The sequence below is a fragment of the Gossypium hirsutum genome, chromosome A06 (genome assembly GCF_007990345.1).
Source record: "Gossypium hirsutum isolate 1008001.06 chromosome A06, Gossypium_hirsutum_v2.1, whole genome shotgun sequence".
Lineage (NCBI taxonomy): Eukaryota > Viridiplantae > Streptophyta > Magnoliopsida > Malvales > Malvaceae > Gossypium > Gossypium hirsutum.
Window position 1 is genome coordinate 33,056,721 of NC_053429.1, and position 25,073 is coordinate 33,081,793.

A 25,073-nucleotide genomic window follows, 5' to 3' on the forward strand; every position below is an offset into this window, starting at 1 on the left:
ATCAAATTCATTAAATGAAAATAACATCAAGTTAGCCGGGAAACAATAACCTCTAATCGTTAAAGGAAAATTTCTACACACTTGGTCAGCTAACACATGTTTGCCTAGAGGGTTTGACACTTTTACCACAAATTTGGTGGACTCAACTAGCATTTTCATACGAGGTATCAATTCCATACAAATATTAGAATGGGTAAGCCCCAGGTCAATTAACGCAACAATAGATATATCATGGATAGAGAAAGTACTCGTAATCACGTCGGGAGACTCTGCCTCCTCACGAGCACATATAGCATAAGTCCTTGCAGGAGCTCTGCCCTTGGACCTCGCAGCAGCATCTTTAGGCATGCCTCTACTGCTAGCCCCACTTCCCGGTTTCTTATGTAGTCTACCCCTTGAAGGAGCGTTACCCGATCTCACACTTTGATCCTTATCTTTCTCGACCATGTCGGGACAGCTACGAATAAAATGGTCCAACGACCCACATTTAAAGTAGCCTCTTTCATTGCCTCGGCACTCACCGACATTACATCTACTGCACTACGAACATTCTGGTCTATTTGGTCGGAGACTACCAACATTTGCTATAGAAGTGGTTTGAAATTTAGACACTGCATGCTGCTTACTCTTGTTTCTGCTCGAAAATCCTGTTGAGGCAATTGATCAAGCGAAAAAATCTCTCGATCTCTTGGATAAGGTTTGGTGTAATTTCCCCATTTGTCTTTTCTTTGAGTCACGAGACTCAATGTCAGCTTTTCTCTTTTCTTTGGCAAATTTTTTGGCCTTACACGCTCTTTCAACGAGCATCGCAAATTTCCTTAGCTCCAAGATGCCAACTAGTAGATGGATGTCTTCGTTCAAACCATCTTCAAACCTCTTACACATAATGGCTTCTATAGATACGCACTCTCGTGCATATTTGCTGAGTCTCACAAACACACACTCGTACTCAGTCACTGACATACAACATTGTTTCAGCTCAAGGAATTCTTTCCTCCTTCGATCAAAAAACCTTTGGCTAATATACTTTTTACGAGACTCTTCCAAGAAAAATTCCCAAGTTACTCTCTCTATCAGTACCACTGACACGAGCCATTGATAGACCGAGTCTCAGAAGAGTGACACACACATTTATTGTGCTCCTCAAGCATGCATGATAACTCATAAAATACTCTAATGGAATTTTCTAGCCAGAACTCTGCTCTTTCTAGGTCATCATCAATATTAGTCTGAAATTCCTTGTTCTCTTGCTTTCGAATTCTATCCATTGGAGGTTTGTCTCTTCTAGCCATTTTTGCTCTTTGAGGAGCTATATGAATGGGTTGAGGAAATGAGGGAGGCAGGGGAGGTGGAGTATTCAGATTTGCACGAAGAAACTCCGAGTACCAAGCGTCCATTATATAGAGGTAAGCTTCTCTACCCCCTCCGCCCTGACTTGTTGTCATGGGCTGACTATCCACTCGCTCGATCCCTTCTGCGAGAGCCGGCGCATTACACTCTATGTCATCTATCGTAGCTACGTCTGGATCAATTTTCTATATATAAAAACACGATTTATCTCGTAAGGAGGCATCACACATCAGTATACAATTATGGCATGTATAGCTAGACTTGTACTCACGCTAGGTTAGTCCTAGAATTGACTAAATATAGCTCTGATACCACTAAATGTAACACCCCACACCCGTACCGTATGCTGGGACAGAATACAAGGCATTACGTACATATCACATTTTCAAGTCACCAAGACTCGCTGCAATTTTAAACTTTTTCAAACTATGTTTAAAATTCCTTAACATGGACTTACGAGGCACCAAACATCCATTAGAAACCACTCGGGACCAACTTGGATCCTTTAACCAGCCATATAAGAATGACTTTTGAAACAGGGCACACGCCCATGTGGAAGGGCAACAGGCCTGTGTGGTTCACATGGCCTAAGCATAAGGGGACATGCCCGTGTCCGAACCCGTGTAAATTAAAGTCCAAATTTGAATCTACAGGGGATTTCACATGGCCTGACACACATCCGTGTCCATGGCCCGTGTCCCTCACACGACCATAACACGCCCATGTCTAAAAACCTTGACATTCTATTTCTGACGTCAGCAACCAAATAGAGGCACACGGCCAGGAACATGCCCGTGGCCAAAAGCCATGTCCTCCAAACAGTTGAGACACACGACCATGTCTCTACCTATGTGTTTACTACCATGCTTACTGACTTGTAAATTTTACGTGCAGGGGACACTTAGCCGAACAACACGCCCATGGGGCTGACCATGCGTCACACACGACCCAATTACACGCCCGTGTGTCTACTCGTGTGGACAATATAAGACTATCTACCAAGCCTTTTGCCACCTTGAAGCACAATCCAATACCATCCATCACACCGAAGTCTATCATAAAATGATTTCCCAATCAAGCAACCATAACTAAGACTTATATACATTTCACATATGTTTAAAAGACTAATTTGTGTACTTTGCTATCTGTACACTTAAATTCACTAGCTCAACCATGCCAACAATTTTCTCATTCATGAAAGACCTTCTTGTATTCATATAACAACTTTCAATATTGGCCATTCTTCATGGCCTTATGAAAATGAGTCAAATGCTAAAACAAGCCAACACATTTGGCCCTAAAATAATGTGACACTAAAACAAGACAAAAGTTCATATACATGCTATATTCAAAATAAAAGAACTAACTATACCAAGTGCTTCAGATGATAGTGTGACTGGTTTCTCCGACGCAGACGATGATCCTCGAGCTACTTTGGCGGCACTATAAGAAAATGGAAAGGAAAAGGAGTAAGTATAAAGCTTAGTAAGTTGCATGAAAATAAACATAAACTAATTATCATACAACAATATGCTCATAACATTTCATAGCTTGTCCATGAATACAATGAATAAACATAAGTAGAACTTACTCATCACCATCCAATACAATTCGTATGGCAAATATTGAGCCCACACCATATACATTTCAAGTAGGTAATTGTACCACTCACCACATGGTCATAACTTTTCTCATTTTGATACAAATCATAAATCTTCTGTTAAATCATTTAGAATATTACCGGATACTCAATAACACCGAACATGGGATAAAATGCCGACGCCATGTCCCAGACATGGTCTTAACTGGCTAGCATATTGAAGTTGATGACGTGTCCTAAACAAGTCGTACACTGACTTTCATATATCGAGGTCGATGCCATGTCCCAAATAGGTCTTACAATGGCTCTCACCTATCGGTGGCAATGCCATGTCCCAGATAGGTCTTATACTAGCTTGTATATCTCGAGGCCGATGCATGTCCCAGACATGTCATACACTAGCTCTCGTCTCAATGCCGATGCATGTCCCAGACATGTCTTACACTAGTTCACATACCACCCAATGTCATGGTATGAATATCCAAGTCTATTCCAAATGTTCAACCAAAAATCTTTACTATATTAATTTCTCATCAGGCATTCTCATATTCACAATCATAACAATTTATGCAATATTAATTCAATCATACATCATAACAATATAGTTGTATTGTTGACATACAACTTACCTTGGTATACAAAACGTGAGCGACTATTTCGACTTAGCCCGTTACCTCGGTCTAGGCCCAAATTTTGTAATTCTTGATTTAAAATGGAAGTATTCGTTCATTTAATCAGCATATCAATCTAGACACTTACAATTTTGTATTTTGGATAAAATGACCATTTTGCCCCTAGACTCTCACAAAGTGATCATTTTACCCCTAAGCCCGAAAATCTATTTTTATCAAATTTCCTTATTAACGAAGCCTATCTGAACACTTTTTATACTAGGAGCAGCCTACAATTCTCACTGTTTCACACATTTATTACCTATTTCATAATTTATGCAAAATGGTATTTAGTTAGGGTTTCCATGAAAATTAGTTCACAAAAGTTTTTTATTTCACAACCATGATTCATTTTATTCCATAAAATTTAAGAAAACAACATGAACACTCTCATGATAAAACCCTAGACTTTTAACCATTTGGCAGAATAGTCCTTTCATTTGAAAGCTCATGCTATAAGGGTTCTAAAAGTATAAAAATCATCAAGAAAGGCCATCAAAACCACTTACTTGTGAGGGGTACAAGTTGCTGAAATTTTCAAGATTTCAAACCTCTATTTTTCTGGTATTTTTCAGTGGAGAAGAGGATGAAAAAGGGATGATATCAATTTTCTTTTATTTTAGCTTCTTTTTCGCCAAATAAGTCACCAACTTCACCTAACATTTGACTATATTAATTTCCTTGTCTCATGACCGAATAAGCACCATCCTAGGGTCTATTTGCACTTTAAATACCCCTAGTTTATAATCCATGGCCAATTTACACTATTTTCTAGCAAATCAGAACTTTTTTACTTTATGCGATTTAGTCCTTTTTCACAATTAAGCTCACAAACGCTAAAATTACTTCAACAAAATTTTCATGCATTGATATAATCATGCTATAACACCAAAATAATAATTAAATAATTTATCTGACTTCGTAGTTATGGTCTCAAAACTACTATTCTAACTAAGCCCAAAATCAGACTGTTACAATTACCATCGAATGTGCCATGTCTAACAATGTTTAATTCTTTCTCTCTGCCAAGCCATTCTGTTGTAGAGTGCCCGATGTAGTTAACTGGGATAGAATCCAATTCTCTTGTGGTGCGTCATGTATACATACCTATATTTGGAATAATCATCAAGAAAGGTTACATAATACTTATAACCACCTCCCGCACTACTTCTCATAGGGCCACATACTTCAGTGTGCACAAATTCTAGGGGTTTTTCGGCCCTCGTTCCTTTTACGTTAAAAGACCACTTAGTCATCTTACCTTACAAGCAAGATTCACATTGTGGAAGATCAAGTTCTTTAAATGGACATACGATGCCGTCTTTAACAAGTCTAGTGATTCTTTCTCGATTCAAATGGAATTGAGGCTCAAATAATTTATAATTAAGTTTCGGCTTTTAACTTATTAATTATAACCCATATAGTCATGAAGTTATTCCACTATAGTATCATGACTGAGCTCTCCCTAACAATATACCATTATGAAAGCAACTACCTAGTACTCGTTTAACGACCTTGTCATAACCCTTAGAGGATATCTTTGATCTCTTTAGGATAATATATGTTTTTCGAATATGATCCTATTTTACCTCATGGTAACCATTACATCTTAATTTATGAAAATTCAATCATTATCAAATAGTGATCAAGTCATCTATCATAAAGACGGACGACCCGTTACAACGTTTACTTTTCATCAATCATGTAATACCAGTAAGATGATGTCATTTACCCATTTTTTAGGCTACGAATTCCACTGCTATGATTGACGCTGTATACTATAAATTCATACACCCAATGCACCAGCTTTTGGTTCCTTATCTACTTAAACTCAAGCTTTTACTTACATCAAAGAGTACGAGTCACGCATACATAGCCTGCGATCCCCTCACGATATAGGTATGTGACACTATGAATGTCCCAAGTGAAGAAATAAACAAACAGATTTAGGATCTATTCAACTTGGGTCCTATTCGATGTGCTGTCAGTCTAATTAGTTACATCAATGTCTCTTTCTTTTGGGAGTTATCTGCTCTGATGCCCAAGACAAGGCATCTCCCCAATTGGACTCGATAGATGACATATTAGTCTTTCAATCAGTTTACCCACTTTTTATTAGACTAAGAACATGTTTAGGTTTGTCCATTAATAGAAGCTATATTTTTGTACTACAATCTGACTTCATAATACTGGTTAGTAATAGTTAAAAATTAGACAACTAATGAAGAACATTTGCTTCCATTTTTCGTTGCCTGCAAAAACCATGTGTGCACAATATACAAATCACTAATGTAATTCATGAATAATTTTATTAACCAATCAATTTGATAAAATTAAAAGTGTACTTAGATGAAAATACTAGACTCAGGGCACCAGATCCAACATATTGTTGATACACCAGTTCCATAACCCATTGAAACTATTTCTAGAACTAGTATTGTGAATCTATCTGATAGGGAGTTCAATCAACTGATCCCATTTCTAGTGATGATTGGGTCAATATATATACTAAAATTCTGAATAAAGAAGTTCAATGAGGGAAGCAAACAAGGGTTTGTGAACTTTGACATTGTATAACTACATTCTTGAGATGTTATGATAGCAATTGTTGAGATCAATTATCGAGAACCCAAAAGAGCAAACTGTTGTAGTGTTAAATCATGCTACTTTCCTTGAAGAAAGTTACATGAATGACTTAAAACCTCAGCGTAAAGATGTACTCAAGGAATTGTTGAGAAATATACAAAATCCTACTAAAACGATTCTAGAACCAACTTCTAATAGTAGATCTGCAAAAGGATCAGCATCATAGGTTGCTTCGTTGTCATGGGAGGGCCTCTTTTTGTAACACCCTTAACCCGTATCCGTTGTCAAAACAAGGTTTCAAAGCATTACCAGAACTTTCAGAAACATTTACAGATAAATCGTGTCAATCACTAATCATCAGCCAAGATCATTCGTAACATCCCTTAAATGGACCCTCGAGGTCACGAACATTAGAAACGAGTCGGGACTTAATAGAAACCTCTAAGAATATTTTACGACATCTCATGCACATGCTCGTGTGGTCTAGGGACACGCTCGTGTAGTTAGGCCGTGTACTACACATGTCCATGTCCCTAATCCGTGTAACTCTTTGACTTTTAAGGCATGAAGAAATTGAAGTCACATGGCCAAGTCACACACTCACGTGCTAGGCTGGGTGACGAATTAAATTTTTTAAATTTAGGTACAGTTTTCACATGGCCATGTAACACGCCCGTGTCTGAGGCTGTGTCAACCACACAGCTAAGACAAACTCCTGTGTCTCTGCCCTTTGTGCCTAACTCTGAATTCAAAATAAGGAATCTAGACTTGGAATTGCATGAGTAGATGCATTACTTGTAAGAGGACATGTTAATGTCAAGGATATGTCTATATAAAGAGTGTTTAATCTCTAAAATGATGCCATGATTTGCGATTTTGATGTGCATAAGGTTGTAAGAGATTATGGGTAACATGAAGGCTTGGAAAATAGCCTAAGTGTTGGCCACAAGGGCTGAAAAACGACAGTGTGTCTCAACCGTGTGAGGGACACGACCTGGAGGCACAAGCGTGTGCTCGACCGTGTGGTTCGATGTGCAAGCTGACATCATAAACAGAGAGTTACACAGCCTAAGAACACGGGAGTACCAAAGGCACACGGGTGTGTCCCTATGTCCTCACGGGCATGTGATCCTGTTTCATGGGAAAATTTTCTAAGTTTTCCTGAAACTTCTTAAAGTTCTCGGTTTAGTCTCGAATCATTTTCGATAAATGTTTTGGGCTTCGTAGACCCAAATAAGGGATGACATGTATATATTTGAAAGGTTTTGAATTAAAAGAGATTTTATAGCCCGATTTTTGAATGAATGTGTATGTTTAAGTCCGATAATGTCGTGTACCCTATTTCAGCATCGGACATGGGTTAGGGTTGTTGCATTTAGTGGTATCAGAGCATGGTTTAGTTTATTCTTGGACTAGCCTAGCACGTGTAAGAGTCTAGCTATACATGCCACAAGTTTGTGATAGTGTGATGTCTCCTAGCGCGAATGAGAACTATCTTGTATGGGCAAGGTACTCGCTAACTGAGCTACACCTGATCACGTAGATAATGATGCTAAAGTATTCGATAAAGTATAGTTATGAAGAGTTGAAACTTGAGAAGGTACAAACAAGAATTCGTGAAATGTATATGTACATATTTGTGATATAAGAAACGTGAAAGAGAATGTGTACATGGTTTAATGAGCTTATCTATGATTGATTGATAATTCTATGGTGTACATGATTGATTTGTTCGAGTGAATACATGTGTTCAGATAACTTACTAAAAATATAGGTAGAAAGAATGTTTATGTATACTTATTTGAATGAATATGGTGGACAAACTCACATAGTCTGAGTGTAAGCGTTAAATTGCTTGGATTGATTTACATGTTTGTAATGATATGCATACGATGATGTGCGAAATGATAGTACAGATTGGAATATAATTATCCATGTTTGTTGCCTCTCGTATGATGTTATGTACATGACTGGTTTGATTAAATGAATGGGATAAGTAGAGTTACTTAGAATACATAGAGTGCATGTATGAGTATACTTGTCTAAAGGAGATAACTGGAAAGTTGGCATAAAATGAATATGAATGTCAGTCTATCTAAAATGAATGATATGATTTTGGTGATGTTTCTATGATGATGAAAGTTGTGTTACATGTGTATATATATGAGAGTCGAGTCAGAGGCCCCACGACCTTACCCCCTTATTAGAGTGGTGTATTGTAATGGAATTTTACGAGAATTGCGCTGAATAAATTCAAAAGTATGAAACCAAAGAGTTCAGTGGAGAAATATCTATAAACACGATTAGAGATTGAGAATGAGTTGATAAGTAAACCAGAGCTAGAAAAGTATTAGGTTGACATAAAGATTATGTGAATTATGCATTGTCACAGTTAGAGAAAAAAATGTCTTTGGTAATTTGAATTACTCAGGTACGAGATTGAGAAAGTGTAATATTAAGGGATTTGTGATGACATAAATATTTAGAGGAATAATATTTGAAACATGAAATGTCTGAGTATGGAAATCATAGTGAGTAGATGATGACTGTCTCTCTTGATATATTTTAAGAGATCATTGTTCTCGGAAGTATGATAGTGGCTATCTATCTTCTGATGAAATTCTTGTTATATGAGAATGTTATCAGATATTAATGTCAGATGAAGACATTATCGGTCTGATTGGTTTATAATCTACTTTGCTCTACCTCTCTCGGGTATTCTGTTATATTAAGTCTGATGGGAACTTATGAGAAAATGCACATGATGCTATGGTTCTGTTTCTCTAAATTGTCGTATTTGATTCCAGTGGGATTAAATGATACTTTCTTCTAGATTTTTTCCCTCTGAGGAATTATCGAAGTCTTTCATATTTTCTTAGGAGGTTGTTTTTGGTCTTCAATATTGTCCCGTATCTTGCGATTTCTCTATCATGGATTTCTTTACTTAGTTTTCTTGTTATTTTTGTTCCATAATCTGTCAATTATGACTCATGTTCAAAGTGTGTTCTTTAGCTTGCGATAATCTTGTCAAGTGTGACTATACTCTTGGTTTGATCATGGTAATGCGGTGATTTTAGTATTTGGATTTCTCTAATTTACGTATAAGGATTTGACATCGACAAAGGCCTAAGTGGTGAAATTTCGAATTTCAATTGGTATGATAGATCTCTTTTCTCAAGTAAGTTAATTGAAATTAATGCCTTCAATTGAGATATCTGTGTTATTTGGGATAATACAATCGTATGATCTTTGAGAAAGCAAATTGTGGCTACGGGTACTTAGATAGAAAAATCCAAAACTTATATAGAAATTTCACGAGAAAACCCTTGGGAAAAGTGTATTAGTGATCGAATTTGGAACTCGACATTGTTGATTTTTATGCATAAATTCTAGAAATGTTGAAAAGTTTAAGGATGTATATCAAATGTCATTAGAATTATTTCTGCCTGTGTTAGCACTAGAATGGAGATGAGAAAAAGTTGATATGGATTTCATGTCCGGATTATTCCCGTCTCTGAAAGAGAAAAATATTATGAGACTTATTTTTAAATGTTTGACGAGATATGTAAATCATGTCGGTATATACTGAATTTTCGTTCATCAAATTCATTGAGTTTTGTGCCTTTATGATTGGTGGATTTCTTGGAATTCTAGTCTCCGCTAATCAGATTGAGATCCGGGTTTTATATCATGATTTCTTGGGAAATCTAAAGGAGGCTTTGAAATTTAGAAGCAACTGAGAGTTGAATTGGTAGAAAATTGGACTGTGTGAAATTATAGAGAGCATAAGACGAAGACTAGTTTCAGTTTTCGAATTCAAAATGATTCAAGTAAGAGTGTACGTGTAGCATGATAGTATGGATCAAACTTCTGAGTGCATAAACTCACTGATAGAGGTTAAGGTTTGGTGAAAGCGTCGTGTAACAAAGGATCGCTCATGATTCGCATATGAGAAATTAATGAGATAAGTATTAAAGGTACAGAAGAGTAAAAGTTCTTTAGCAGTGATTGTGAGAAAGAGAAGTTATTGGTAACCAAACCACTTTCCTGGTAAGACTTTCGGGGACGAAAGTCCCTACGGGGGGAGAATTGTAACAGCCCAATTTTGGGCCTAGTCGGAACAGTGGTTTCTGAATCACTATTCCGGGGCTGAAGAAATTATTTTTAATGATATTTTATGTGTTATAGCATGATTATATGAGTGCATGAAAGTTTTGGTGAAATAATTTTAGCGATTTCATGCTTAATTGCGAAAAAAGACTAAATCGCATAAAGGGAAAAAGTTTTGTTTTGCTAGCTAAATATGTTAAATAGCTAAGGAACCAAGATTTGATGTGTTTAAAGTGCAAATAGACCCTAAATAGGGTGCTTGGCTGGCCATAGAGTGAAAGAGTTTGAAAAGTCAAAGTTGTGGGTATTAGGTAGCTTTTTTTTGGCATTAAAATAAAACGAAAAGAAAAAAGATGTCATCTTTTCATCTTTCTTCCTTCCCCCACCAAAAATACCAGTAAAATGGGGGTTTTGAAAGCTCAAAATTTCATCAACTTCCATCCCTTGCAAGTAAGTGATTTTGATGACTTTTCTTGATGATTTTTACATTTTTGGGACCCCTAAAGCTTAATCTAGCTAATGGGGCGATTATTTTGTGAAATGGTTGACAGTCTAGGGATTTTCTATGAAAGTATTTATGTTGTTTTCTGAATTTGTATGGAAGAAAATGAGTCTTGGTTACAACTTTTGTGAAAGGATTTTCATGGAAAACACCTAAAAGGGCCATTTTGTAAAAGTTATAAAATAGGTTGTAATTGTGTGAAATAGTGGAAATTTTGGGTTTTCATAAGAGTAATAATTGGTCGGTTAGTCTTGGATAATAAGAAAATTTGATAAAAATCAATTTCCGGGCCTAAGGGTAAAATGGTCATTTTGTGAAAGTCTAGGGGCAAAATGGTCATTTTGCCAAAAATGTGAATTTTGATTGTCCAAATTTATTTAGTGATTAAATGAGTGAATTTCATCATGTTAGATCAAGAAAATTGAGATTTGGGCTTAATTCGTGAAAGTGCATGGTTAAGGACAAAAAGAGAATAATTAGCCGGAATTGCATTTGAGGTAAGTCCGTGTGATTAAATGAGCATGATATTTATGACATTGTTATTATACTTGAAAATCTATCTTGCCATGATTGTATTAAAGTTTATGTTGATAATATTGTATATGAGAAAGTGATGTTAAATGTAAATAACATTTATGTGTTGATTGAATGCCTAGAGATTTGATGGAATATGATATTCTATTGAAACGAATAAGTTGTATGTAAATGATACAAATACATTGGTAATATATGTGTTTTAATTGTATTGAAATTATTATAGCATGAATTGCTTGATTGTGGAAATGAGAAAATGTGATGAGAATAGAGATAATAGAATTCCCGATTGAACCTTAGGAAATAAATCAGAAATTCAAGCCATGACGTTTGGGTCACTTGTGTGAGCTAGTGTAAGGCATGTCTGGGACATGCAGTGACCACATTATAAGAGCCAGTGTAAGACCATGTCTTGGACATGACATCGGCATTGAGACGAGAGCTAGTGTAAGACTTGTCTAGGACATGCATCGGCTACGGGATGTGTCAGTGTAAGACCATGTCTAGGACATGGCATCAGTCTCGATTTTGATAGTCAGTGTAAGACCATGTTTGGGACATGGCATCGGTATTATACCCCATGTTTGAGGCTTATTGAATATTCAGTAGTGTTCTAAACGATTCAACGGCGAGAGTTATGGTTTAAACTAAATGAGAAAGGTTATGACCATATTGTGAGTGGTACAGGTACTTACATGAAATTGATGAGATGTGAATTCAATTCATGTTATATGATTAGTAAGGAATGAATATGAGCATGTTGAGTAACACAGGTATGTATGCCAAGCTCATGAGAAATGATTTCAGTTTATGATGCACATTTGGTGAAGATGTAAATAGGAAATTCATGCCTATGAGAATGATTTTGTGATGCCCTTGTGATTATAGGTCTATACTTATGATGTATGAATATGTAACCTTACCAATGTGGTGAAAATGAATTAATATGGTGTGATAAACTTAGTATCGTTAATTTACACTAAAACAATTTTGTATAGCAGCCATAGTTCGACTTTGAAATCCACCAAAATTGTGGAAATTGAGTTATGGACTGAATAAAATATGAAATTAAATCCTAATGAGTCTAGTTTCACAAAGGATAAACAGTGTAAGCAAAAGAGTTTCATATTATTAAATATTTAAATTTTTGTGAGACAGATTCAGAATGACTTTAAAATCCCCTATTTTGATTTGAGAAAAACATTGAAAATTTTAAAAAATTAGTTATGGGTTATAGTTTATATGATCAGAATTATTTATGAGTATATGTTTAAGATAAATAGATGAGAACATTATCTGAGTCCTGTATTATATGATAATTAATTTTTAGTGAAGAGGGATTAGAACTGTCAGACAACGAAAAAGGGGTAAATTTAAGGAATGAAATGTACTAATTGGCTAAACCAAAAATTCTGAATATTTTATGGTATGAAGATATGTGAGCCTAGTTTCAGGGAAAATTAGCAGAACTTAATTTGGAGTTCCGTAGCTCCAGATATAAATAATTTAGTGACTATGACTTGAGAAAACAGCTTGATTGGAACTTGAGTAAAAATGCAAATAGGTTTGTATTACCATGAGAAGCAAGTTGATAAATTGCTTATTATTTTCATACGGTCTTACTAAGCTATAAAGCTTACTCCCTTCCTTTCCTTTCCTTTTGTGTTTTCAGGTTAGCTTAGGGTTGGAGATCGTCGGAGGCAGCATCACACTATCAAGTCGCTACCTTTGGAATAATGAAGCATATATTACAAATTTTAAGTGAGTGGAATGTATAGGGATCTAGTTGATTGACATGTATTATTTTGTATTATTTTGCTTTGGCCAAATGTGTTGGCTTATATTGAGTTATATGTATATGGCCATGAGATGTGGCTCATATTGATTATGGCTTGTAAGCCTAGCAATTCTTCTAATGTTTATAAGGTGACTATGTTTGTTTGCCATGCATGGTTAGTTTTATGACATGTGTATGGGATGTATCCTCTATGACCAATTGAGGTGGTCATAGCCATGTAGTAATTGCACGTTATAAACACAACGTGATAATGATTGAACATGAGTGCTTAATGGATAAGTTGGCAACCATAGTATAATGGTAAAAGTGGTAATCAAAATGACAAGTCTTATGAATGCGAAATAGGGAATCTGGACTTGGTATTGCATGAGATGATGCATTACTTGTAAGAGGACATGTTAATGCCAAGGATATGTCTATATAAAGAGTGTTTAATCACTAAAATGATGCCATGATTTGCGATTTTGATGTGCGTAAGGTTGTAAGAGATTATGGGTAACATGAAGGCTTGGAAAATAGTCTAAGTGTTGGCCACACGGGCTGAGACACGGTCGTGTGTCTCAACCATGTGAGGGACATGGCTTGGAGACACAGGTGTGTGGCCTAGCCATGTGGTTCAATGTGCATGCTGACATCATAAACAGAGAGTTACACGGCCTGAGAACACGGGCATGCCAAAGACACACGAGCGTGTCCCTATGTCCTCACGGGCGTGTAACCCTATTTCTAAGTTTTCTTGAAACTTCTCAAAGTCACGGTTTAGTCTCGGATCAATTCCGATGAATGTTTTAGGCTTCGTAGACCCAAATAGGGGATGACATGCATGTATTTGGAAGGTTTTGAATTAAAAGATATTTTAAGGCCCGATTTTTGCATGAATGTGTATGTTTAAGTCCGGTAATGCCTCGTACCCTGTTTCAGCGTCGGACATGGGTAAAGGGTGTTACAATCACTGTTTCAGAAGTATCAAAATTACTAAAAATGGGATAAGAAAACTTACCCAATTAGGCCTTGAAAGTCTCTTCTCTCTCTCCTAGGGTTTCCATGTGTTTTCAGGTTGAAGATGATGAGAAAATAAGACCTTACCTTTTTTCTATATTTCCTTGGATGAGTCTCCAAGAATCTACATACTTTTCTTTAATGGTCTAATTACCACATAAAGACCTCTAGTTTTTAATTACATAGCTATTTGATCCTTATAGCTACTAGAATTTAACTTTTGCATTTTATGTGATTTAGTCCTTCTCATAATTAAACACTTAATCAATAAAATTTTCGTATCAAAATTTTCACCTGACATGCCTATTATAATATGGACCGTATAATGAAATAAAAATGAACCTTATTTTCGGATCGAATTTGTGGTCTCGAAACAACTATTCCAATTTCACTGAAAAATGGGTTGTTACAACTCTCCCCCTTAGGGATTTTCATCCTCGAAAATCTTACCGGTAAAAAGCTTCGGGTATTGCTTCCTCATAGCGTCCTCCAGTTCCCAAGTGGCTTCTTCAATGCCAAGTTGTTATGAAAGAATTTTCACTAAACCTACCTTTTTGTTTCTTAGCTCTTTTGTTTCCCAAGCTAAGATCTTGATCGGTTATTTGCTATATGTAATATCAGGCCGAATTTCTACCTCTATCGGAGAAATAACATGTGAAGGATTGGACCAGTACCATCATAACATAGACACATGAAAAATATTATGAATCCGATTAAGTTCAGGTGGTAAAGCTAACCGATAAGGAACCACTCCAATTCTTTCTGTAATTTCATATGCTCCAGTGAACCATGGACTCAGTTTTCCTTTACGGCCAAACTGGGGAACTTTCTTCCAAGGTGATACTTGCAAGAATACTTTGTCCCCAATTTGAAATTCTATTTCTTTTCATTTCCGATCAGCATAAGACTTTTGATGATCAAATGCTGCTTTCAAACTGTCTTGAATTACATTCACTTTTTCCTTAGTCTCTCAGACCAAGTCAACTCCGTGTAACTTTTTCTCACTAAGTTCTGTCCAATACAATGGAGTTCTACATTTGTGACCATACAAAAGCTTCATACGGTGTCATTTTGATGCTAGACTGATAACTGTTATTATAAGCAAATTCAACTAAAGGCAAGTACTTTCCCCAGTTACCTTCAAACTCTAGTATACAACATCGAAGCATGTCTTCCAAGATCTGTATTACCCGTTCAGATTGGTCATCTATCTGGGGATGAAATGCAATACTAAAGTGTAACCGAGTAGCCAAAGCTTTTTGCAATTTACTCCAGAATCGAGATGTAAACCGAGGATCTCCATCTGAAATAATGGAGACAGGCACTCCATGCAATCTGACAATCTCAGAAACATATAATTCAGCCAATCTGTCCAAGGAAAAATCCATACATACTGGAATAAAGTGTGCAGACTTTGTCAACCGATCAACAATTACCCATATAGCATCTTTCTTCTTTGGAGACAAGGGTAACCCCGATACAAAGTCCATAGTAATTCTTTCCCATTTCCATTCAGGTATCGTAACTAGCTGTAATAATCCAGAAGGCAACTGATGTTCAGCTTTTACTTGCTGACATATCAAACATTTGGATACAAACTTAGAAATATCTCATTTCATTTCTGGCCACTAGTATATCTTTTTCATATCATTATACATTATATTACTACTAGGATGTATAGACATGTTATCGTTATGAGCTTCAGTCAAAATCTTCTCTACTAGTTCTGAACCTTTCAGTACACATATTCTACCTCGAAATAACAAAATACCATTAGTCCCGATTTGAAATTTTGAGTCAGTAGTCGATTCACTTTGTATTCATTTTGCTTGTAACTTACTATCATTTTTCTAAGCTTTAGAGATTTGCTGTAAAAACATTGGTCTAGATTTTAACTCAGCTATGACTGAACCATTATCAGATAATGACAATCGAGTATTCATTGCTTGTAAAGGATACAAAGATTTTCTGCTCTGAGCATATGCCACTACATTGGCTTTTCCCGGATGATAGTCAATGATGAGGTCATAATCTTTCAGCAATTCAAGCCACCTGCGTTGTCTCAAATTCAAATCTTTGTGTGACATCAGATATTTCAAACTTTTATGATCAATGAATATGTGACATTTTTCACCAAACAGGTAATGCTGCCATATTTTTAATACGAACACAATGGCTACCAATTCAAGATCATGTGTCGGGTAGTTCTTTTCATGTGGCTTTAGCTGTTTTGAAACATAGGCTACTACTTTACCTTCTTGCATCAAAGCATAGCCTAAACCATTCAATGATGCATTACTATAAAGTATAAATTCCTTACCCGATTCTGGCTGAACTAACACTGGTGTTTCTGTCAATAAAGCTTTTCATCTTTTAAAACTCTGCTGACATTTATCAGTCCACTCGAATTTTACATCTTTATGTAGTAACCGAGTCATCGGTGAAGCTTTCATTGAAAATTATTTTACAAACCTCCTATAATAACCACCTAGTCCCAGAAAACTTCAGACTTCAAACACATTCTTCGGTGGCTTCCAATTAACAAGGGCTGAAATTTTATTCAGGTCTACCCTAACACCTTCAACAGATACTATATGCCTAAGAAAACTAACTTTCCGTAACCAAAATTCACATTTACTGAATTTGGCATACAATTGTTTCTCTGGTAATGTTTGCAACACTATTCTCAAGTGTTCAGCATGTTCATTTTCATCTCGGGAATAAACCAAAATATCATCTATAAATACCACCACAAACCTGTCCAAATACGGGCTGAAAATTATGTTCATCAAATCCATAAACACTGCAGGTGCATTTTTCAAACCGAATGGCATCACAAGAAACTCATAGTGTCCATACCTGGTTCTAAAAGTTGTCTTTAGTACATCCAATTCTTTTACCCGTTGTTGATAGTAACCAGAACGAAGATCAATCTTCGAAAATACAGTGGCACATTTTAACTGGTCAAACAAGTCATCAATACGAGCCAATGGATACTTGTTCTTTATTGTAACTTTGTTGAGCTGTTTGTAATCAATGCACAGCCTCAACGATCCATCTTTCTTCTTTATGAACAAAACCGGTGCACCCCAAGGTGAAAAACTAGGTCAAGCACAACCTCTTTCAATCAATTTTTTCAACTGTACTTTCAGCTCTTTCACTTTAATAGGATCCATTCTGTAAGGTGCTATAGATATAGATGTTGTACCCGTAAGAAGATCTATAGAGAATTCCACTTCTCTTTTCGGGGGTAAATTAGTTAATTCTCCTGGGAATACATCAGGAAATTCACATACAACCGACATTGGCTGAATCTTTGACTCAGATACTTTAGTAACCAACACATATGTGAGATAAGCATCATAACCTTTTTTGACATATTTCTGTGCTGCTACTACTGATATCACATTAGGTAATCCATCTAGTTTATCAGATTCAACATGAAGCAATTCACCATTCTCACAATTCAATACAATATATTTCTGCTTACAATTTCACCACTGTATCATATCGGGTTAACCAATCCATTCCCAAGATCACATCAAATTCATCAAATGGAAATATCATCAAGTTAGTCGGAAAACAATAACCTTTTACCATCAATGGACAGTTCTTAAACTTTATCCACCATAACACACTAGCCCAGGGGGTTTGAAACTTTAACCATAAATTCAGTGAATTCAACCGGTAAAGTTTTAACAAACACTAGGTTCGTGTATATGTATGAATGTGTTGAGTGAGGATCAATCAATGCAGTAATTTCAATGTTAAGTAGAGAAAATGTACCAGTAATGACGTCTAGTGTAGAGGCATCTTCTCTTGCAGGTGCTCGTGCCTTAGATCTAATTGTTGTATCCTTGGTAGTACCTCGACTACCCCCAACATTGTCGGGATGGCGGGGTGGTCTGCCCCCCATGATAGGATTACTAGGCTTTGGAGCTGGTCCTATTTCTTTTTCAACTCTTTCGGGATAATCTCTGAGAAAATGCTCAAGTGAACCACATCCAAAACAAGCTCAACCTGTAGACCGACATTCTCCGTGATAAAATTTGTTACAATGTTTACATTTCGGTTTGGGATTACCAACACTACCCACAGTGGTCACAGATGGAGCTGAAGATCTCGGGTTAGAATGTTGAGAGCCCCGCTCTCTTCTAGAATATCCCGTAGAGGTGGTCACTCGATCATAATACTTCTTTAATTTCTTAGAAGCAAACGATTGTGGCTTACTGGTAGTTCTTTTTCCAGAAACTCAAGCCTCTTTTTTATCTTGTCTCTTTTCATTGCTCAATTCCTTAGGTTTGTGGGCTCGATCGGCTAACATTGCAAATTCCCTTATCTCGAGAATTTCAATCAATAGTTTGATGTCTTCATTTAAACCTTCTTTAACGGGTTTACACATTTCAGCCTCAGTTAGAACCTATTCTCTCCATACTTGCTCAAACGAACAAATTCCCGTTCATATTCGGATATAGTCATGTTTCCCTGTTTGAGTTCTAAAAATTCTTTCTTTTTATTCCTGAATTCAACCTGGAAGAATTCCCATACAACATTCTCTCTCAATACGACTAAAGGTATGGTATTCCACCAATGATAAGCTGTATCCTTAAGTAGAGATACCGCACATTTTAAACATTCAACAGGCATACAAGACAATTCATCAAAAACCTGGATAGTATTTTCTAGCCAAAACTCAGCCATTTCCAAATCATTATCTGTAGTAGCTCTAAATTCTTCCTCCCCATGTTTGAGGATTTTATCTATCGGAGGCTTACTAGTTCTAATAGGTTTGTTTTACAACAGGGCTCATTCTCAGATAATGGGTAAACCATTCATTCATCATTTTAAAGAAGGCTTGTTTTGCCTCCTCACTTCGCCCCTTAGACACGGGCATTTCACTACCAAGTGTAGACGCAACTCTCTGAACTTAAGCTGAATAATTGCTCTCAGCTTTCTCAAATTCAGCTCTAACTCGGTTGGATGACATTACTATATAAAAACACATTTAAAATGATCAGAAGTCATCACACTATCACAATTTATATAATGGCATGTATAACAAAACTCGTGTTTACTACGTCAATCTGAGAATCGATTAAATCGTAGCTCTGATACCACTAAATGTAACACCTCTAACCTATATCTGTCGTCGAAACAGGGCTTCAGAGCATTATTAGAACTTTCAGAAAAATTTACAGATAAATCGTGTCAATCAATAATCATCGGCCAAGATCATTCCTAACATCCTTGAAATGGACCCTCGAGGTCCAATACGAGCATTAGAAACAAGTTGGGACTGAATCAGAACCTTTAAGAATTTTTCACGATAGTTTAAAAATTTTCTAAAGTTGCAGGGCTTACACGCCTGTGTACACGCCCGTGTGGTCAGGCCGTGTACTACACACGCCCTCATCCCTAACTCGTGTAACTCACTGACTTTTAAGGCATGAAGAAATTGAAGTCACACGGCCAAGTCACACACCGTGTACTAGGCCATGTGACAAATTAAATTTTTGAAATTTAGGTGAAGTTTTCCCACGGCCGTGCAACACGCCCGTGTCCGAGGCCGTGTCAACCACACGACTTAGACTCACGCCCATGTCTCTGCCCTTGTATCCAATTCTGAGCATTTTGTTTCTCAAAATTAAGGTGCAGGGGGCACACGGCCTAATCACATGTCCATGTTACCAAGCCTGTGTCACACACGGTCTAGACACACACCCGTGTGTCTGTTTGTGTGGACGAAAAGAAGCTATTTCTAACATCATTTCTCACCCAAAATTTCACCTAAGACCTACACTTGAAGCAGACAACCAATACTAACCATTTCAGGCATTCAAATTAAACAATTCTTCATCATTCAACAAGGCATATCATTACATACATAGGTGGTTATAAATTTACCTTGGATTAACTTACGTAATAACTACCTTTGATAACATATGCTCAACTTAATACATGTGTGTATATATACCAAAATAGCTTACTTAATCATACCAAAATAAGCCATTACTAGCCAGTCCAATGGCTAGGTTACAAAACATCATTTTCAAGCCATTACTGGCCAAGTTTTCCTATACATGCCATTATACCAAAATCATTTTACTAAGTATACCCAAAATGACTAGTTGATCGTGTGACGATACTCCAGTGATCCCTAACCCTTGCGAGCTTTTGAGCACTATAAAACAAGGGAAAAATAAAATGGAGTAAGCATTACATGCTTAATAAGTTTGTATAATGGAAACTAAACTTACCAATCCCGTTTATTGAATCTAAGCATACAATATCATGTTTTCCATCCATTTGGCTAATTTGCCTAAACACATACATTCAATCAAACATGTTAGTCACCAAAATCTTCATAACAATCAAGTAAACATAGATGAGCTCATCATGCAATAGTCTTTTCAAGTCATTATCATTACATTTCAAAATTCTCATGCCATATTAAGAGTTCTATGTCCGTTGATTCATTGAAATTCCGATGGATGCTTAAGTCATACACTCGAGGTGTACAATTCCGTAATTCATCAATTCTTATCCAAGGGTACCCATTAGGGCACTTAATCAAGGAACACACTCTTGAGCCATATATCATATAACAGGATTACCAGTCCAGGCTAAATTCTTTTTATAACGTATGCTCAAAAGAGTTCAATTAGGATTACAAGTCCAGGCTAAACCCTAATCATAACGTATGCTCGAGAGGTATTATATCAGGACTACACATCCTTGGTAAATCATTTCTATAAAAAGGTCAATAGGATTACTCATTCGAGCTAAATCCTGTCAGCAACAAATGCAGGACTTTATTCATTTCGAGAAAGCGCATATATTCATCGGAATTCAATATTTAATCGGGACTTAACCCTTTTTCATCATATCAAGCATGTATTAAATTTCTCATTACAACATTCAAGTAATGTACATCAACATAAGTTACATTCCATACAACACAACATTCAATTAAAAATATTTACATGCCCGATTAAGTTACACGAACTTACCTCAACACTTGCTCACGTTAGAAATCTACAAATCCAAAACCTTTTCTTTTCCTCAATCTAACCTCGAATTAGTGTTGTCCAGATCTATATAAATGAGTTTAACCATCAACTTCACACATGTCATATTTAAATGGACTCAATTTACGTCTTAGGCAAAATACCATTTTGCCCCTAACTTTTCCATAAATTTCGATTTCATCCCTAGGCTCGAAAAATGAAACTTGTGCAATTTAATCCCTATTCCAAGCCTAACCAAAATCCAATTACAAATTTAGCAGCACATGTAATCATAAAAATTCTAAATTTTTCAACAGATTTCACAAGTTTACATTTTAGTCCCTAAATCATGTTTTCATCAAAAATCACTTTGTAAAAGTTGTTTATCTATCAACAACCTTTCATTTTCTACAATAAATTTCTAATTTTTAGCATATACATCCTTGACCCATTTCTCATACTCTGATAACTTTTCAAATTTATCCCTCAAATAGAGAGATTAAGCTATCACGGTTTCAAAAATATCAAAATTACTAAAAATAGAACACTAAAACTTACCTAATTAGGCCTTGAAAGTCCCTTCTCTCTCTCCTAGGGTTTTCATGTGTTTTTATGTTGAAGATGATGAGAAAATAAGATGATATTTTCCTTTCATCTTTTAATTAATTAAGTATTTTGAAATTTCAAATTTAATCCTTGCCCTATTTCTATATTTCTATGGATGAGTGACCAAGAATCTACATACTTTTCTTTAATGGTCTAATTACCATATAAATACCTCTAGTTTTGAATTCTATTGCTATTTGATTCTTATAGCTACTAGAATTCAACTTTCGCATTTATACGATTTAGTCCTTCTCGTAATTAAACACGTAATCGATAAAATTTTTGTATCTAAATTTTCAGAAAACATGCCTATTATAATATGTACCATATAATGGAATAAAAATGAACCTTATTTTTGAATCAGATTTGTGGTCCCGAAACCACTGTTCCGATTTTACTAAAAAATGGGTTGTTACACTTGTAGGCAAAGTTCTTGCAATTTGGTAGTAGTGTTTTTAACACTAAGTCTACCGAATAGGAAAATGATGACCCAGCCATGTATGATGAAGCAATCCAAAGTGTTGATTCCAAGCTTTGGAATAAATATGAAAGCTTAGATAGATTCTATGGATTCCAACGCAGTTTGGGAACTTGTAGACTTACGAGAAGGGACAAAATCCATAGGGTGTAAGTGGATTTACAAGAGGAAAAGAAATGTGGAGGGGAAAGTGGAAACTTATATGGCCAGACTTATAGCAAAATGTTATACTTAGAAAGAATGTGTTGATTATGAAGAAACCTTTTCTCCTGTTGGCATGCCCAATTCAATCCGCATATTGTTATCTAGTGCTGCGACTCTTGATTACAAGATCTTGAAAATGGCTGTGTAGAAAGTCTTTTTGAATGACTATCTTGAAGAGAACATTAATATGATGTAACCTATCGAATATATAACTAAAGGAAACGAGCATAAAGTTTAAGAGCTGCTTAGATCCATATATGGACCTAAGTAAGCATTCCGCTCATGGTATCAAATATTTGATCAAGCAATCAAAACTTTTGGATTTGATTAAAACGTAGATAAATCTTATTTTTATAAATATTTAGAGGACGGAAAGGTAGTTTTTCTCGTTTTATATGTCGATGACATTTTACTCATTTGGAATGATGTAGGGACATTGTCATCGATTAAACTGTGGTTAACCCAACAGTTTAGCTTGATGGATTTCGGAGAAGCAAATTTTGTTCCAGGCATTTGAATCTTAAGGGATTGAAATAACAAAGTGATAGCACTATCGCAGGCTTCATACATAGACAAGATATTGGATAGTTATGCAATGACTGATTCGAAGAAAGGAAATAAACCTCCCACATCAGGGTTTCATCTCTCATTGGAGGACTGTCCTAAGACAGTGGAAGAAAGAGACAATATGATAAAGGTTCCTTATGATTTAGTAGTAGGAAGTCTCATGTATGTTTTGTTATGCACATACCCAAATAACTATTTTGCAATGGGGTTGGTGAGTCAGTATCAGGTGAATCCAAGACGAAGGCATTGACAAGAAGTTAAGTATATACTCAAATATTTACGGAGAACAAGTGACTATATTATTGTGTATTTCGGAACAGATCTTACTCCTATAAGACATATTGAATCTGACTTCCAAATGTGTCAAGATTCGAGGAAATCGACGTTAGGCTGTGTTTTTGTTCTAGATGGCGAGTGTATGGCGTGAATAAGTATGGAGGGTCAAATATGAGGTATGGAAAACCTATGTCACTAAAATAGTGTGGATATAACTAAGCACCAAAAAAACCACATAAAGACAAAACACAATGATAAAAAGAATAATAAGGGAGAAAGTACTGTATGACGAAATAGTGAATGGAGTGAAAGATCGCATCAAAGAGAAACCCTAAGGATTTTTTTTCAAAGATTGTACTAGCTAGAGAGATCTTTTGGGAAACATATGGATTACTTAGAAATGTGAAAGATGACTCATCTACTTCACTAGGTCAAGTGGAAAACTGTTGGATCTAATGCCCTAAGTGTAGCATTTTCATCTAAGTACACTTCTATTTCGAATAGGTTGGTTAATAAAATAAATTCATGGATTACATTAATATACTTAATATAATTTTTCTCAGATAGTTTTTAAATGCAAAGCAAAATAGAGGTAAATATTAGCTCACTATTTGTCTAATGTTTAAATTACTACTAAGCGATATTACGTGGTCGGATCGTAAAATAAAAAGATAGCTAGTATTAGTAAATAAACCTAAAAATGTTCTTAGTCTAATTTGAAATGAGCAAATCGATTGAAAGACTAATATGTCAACTATCAATTCCAATTGGGGAGATGCTTTGTCTTGGGCATCATAGCAGATGACTCCTAGATGATAGAAATGTAGATGTGAATGACTGGACTGACAATACATCAGAGTGGACCCATGAAGAATAAATTCTGAATTCGTTTATGGATTTATTCACTTATGATATCCATAGTTTGGCATACCTAAATCCTAATTGGCTGACGGACTATGTATGCGTGACTCGGTTACTTTGATGCAAGTGAAAGCCTGAGTTGAAATAGATAAATAATAGAAAGCTGGTGCATTATGTATACGACTTCAGCAGTATGTAGCATCATTCAGAATACTGGAATTCATAGCCCTAGACATGGGTAAATGATAACCTCTTTGTTGCATTACATGTTTGATGAAAAGTAAACGTGGCCACAGGTCGTTCATCTTTTTGTTGAATGACTTGATTACTATTTGATAGTAATTGAGTTTTCATGAAGGAAAATTTGATGGTTACCCTGAGATAAAATAGGATCATTTAGGGAAAAAAAATTGTTCCACAGAGATTAGGGATATCCTATGAAGGTAGCACTATTATGGCAAGGTCATTGGACAAGAACTAATTGAGTTCATTTCATAATGGTATGCCATTAGGGAGATCTCAGTCACGATACTATAGTGGAATGACTTCGTGGCTCAATGAGTTTGTAATTGATAGGAAAAAGGTTGAAACATAATTATAAAATCATTTAAGCCTCAATTGCATATGTCCAATCAATCCCTTCGTTAGCTCGTTAAAACCAAAAATGAATTGCATGTTGAATCAAATGAACAAAATTTAATAGAAACAATGAAAATAGAGCGATGAGAAAATTTTCGAAATGATTGAGGTTTTCTCAAAAATAAAAATGAAAATGAAAAATGAATTTATAGTTTTTGAATTAAATGAAATTTGAAAATGGAAAGAAACCGTGTGGTCATAGTGAAACATTGAATGTTGAAATATTAACTATACTTTCTCATAGTTTCTTTTATGGAAGAGTCATCGTGATTTTAATGTAATTAG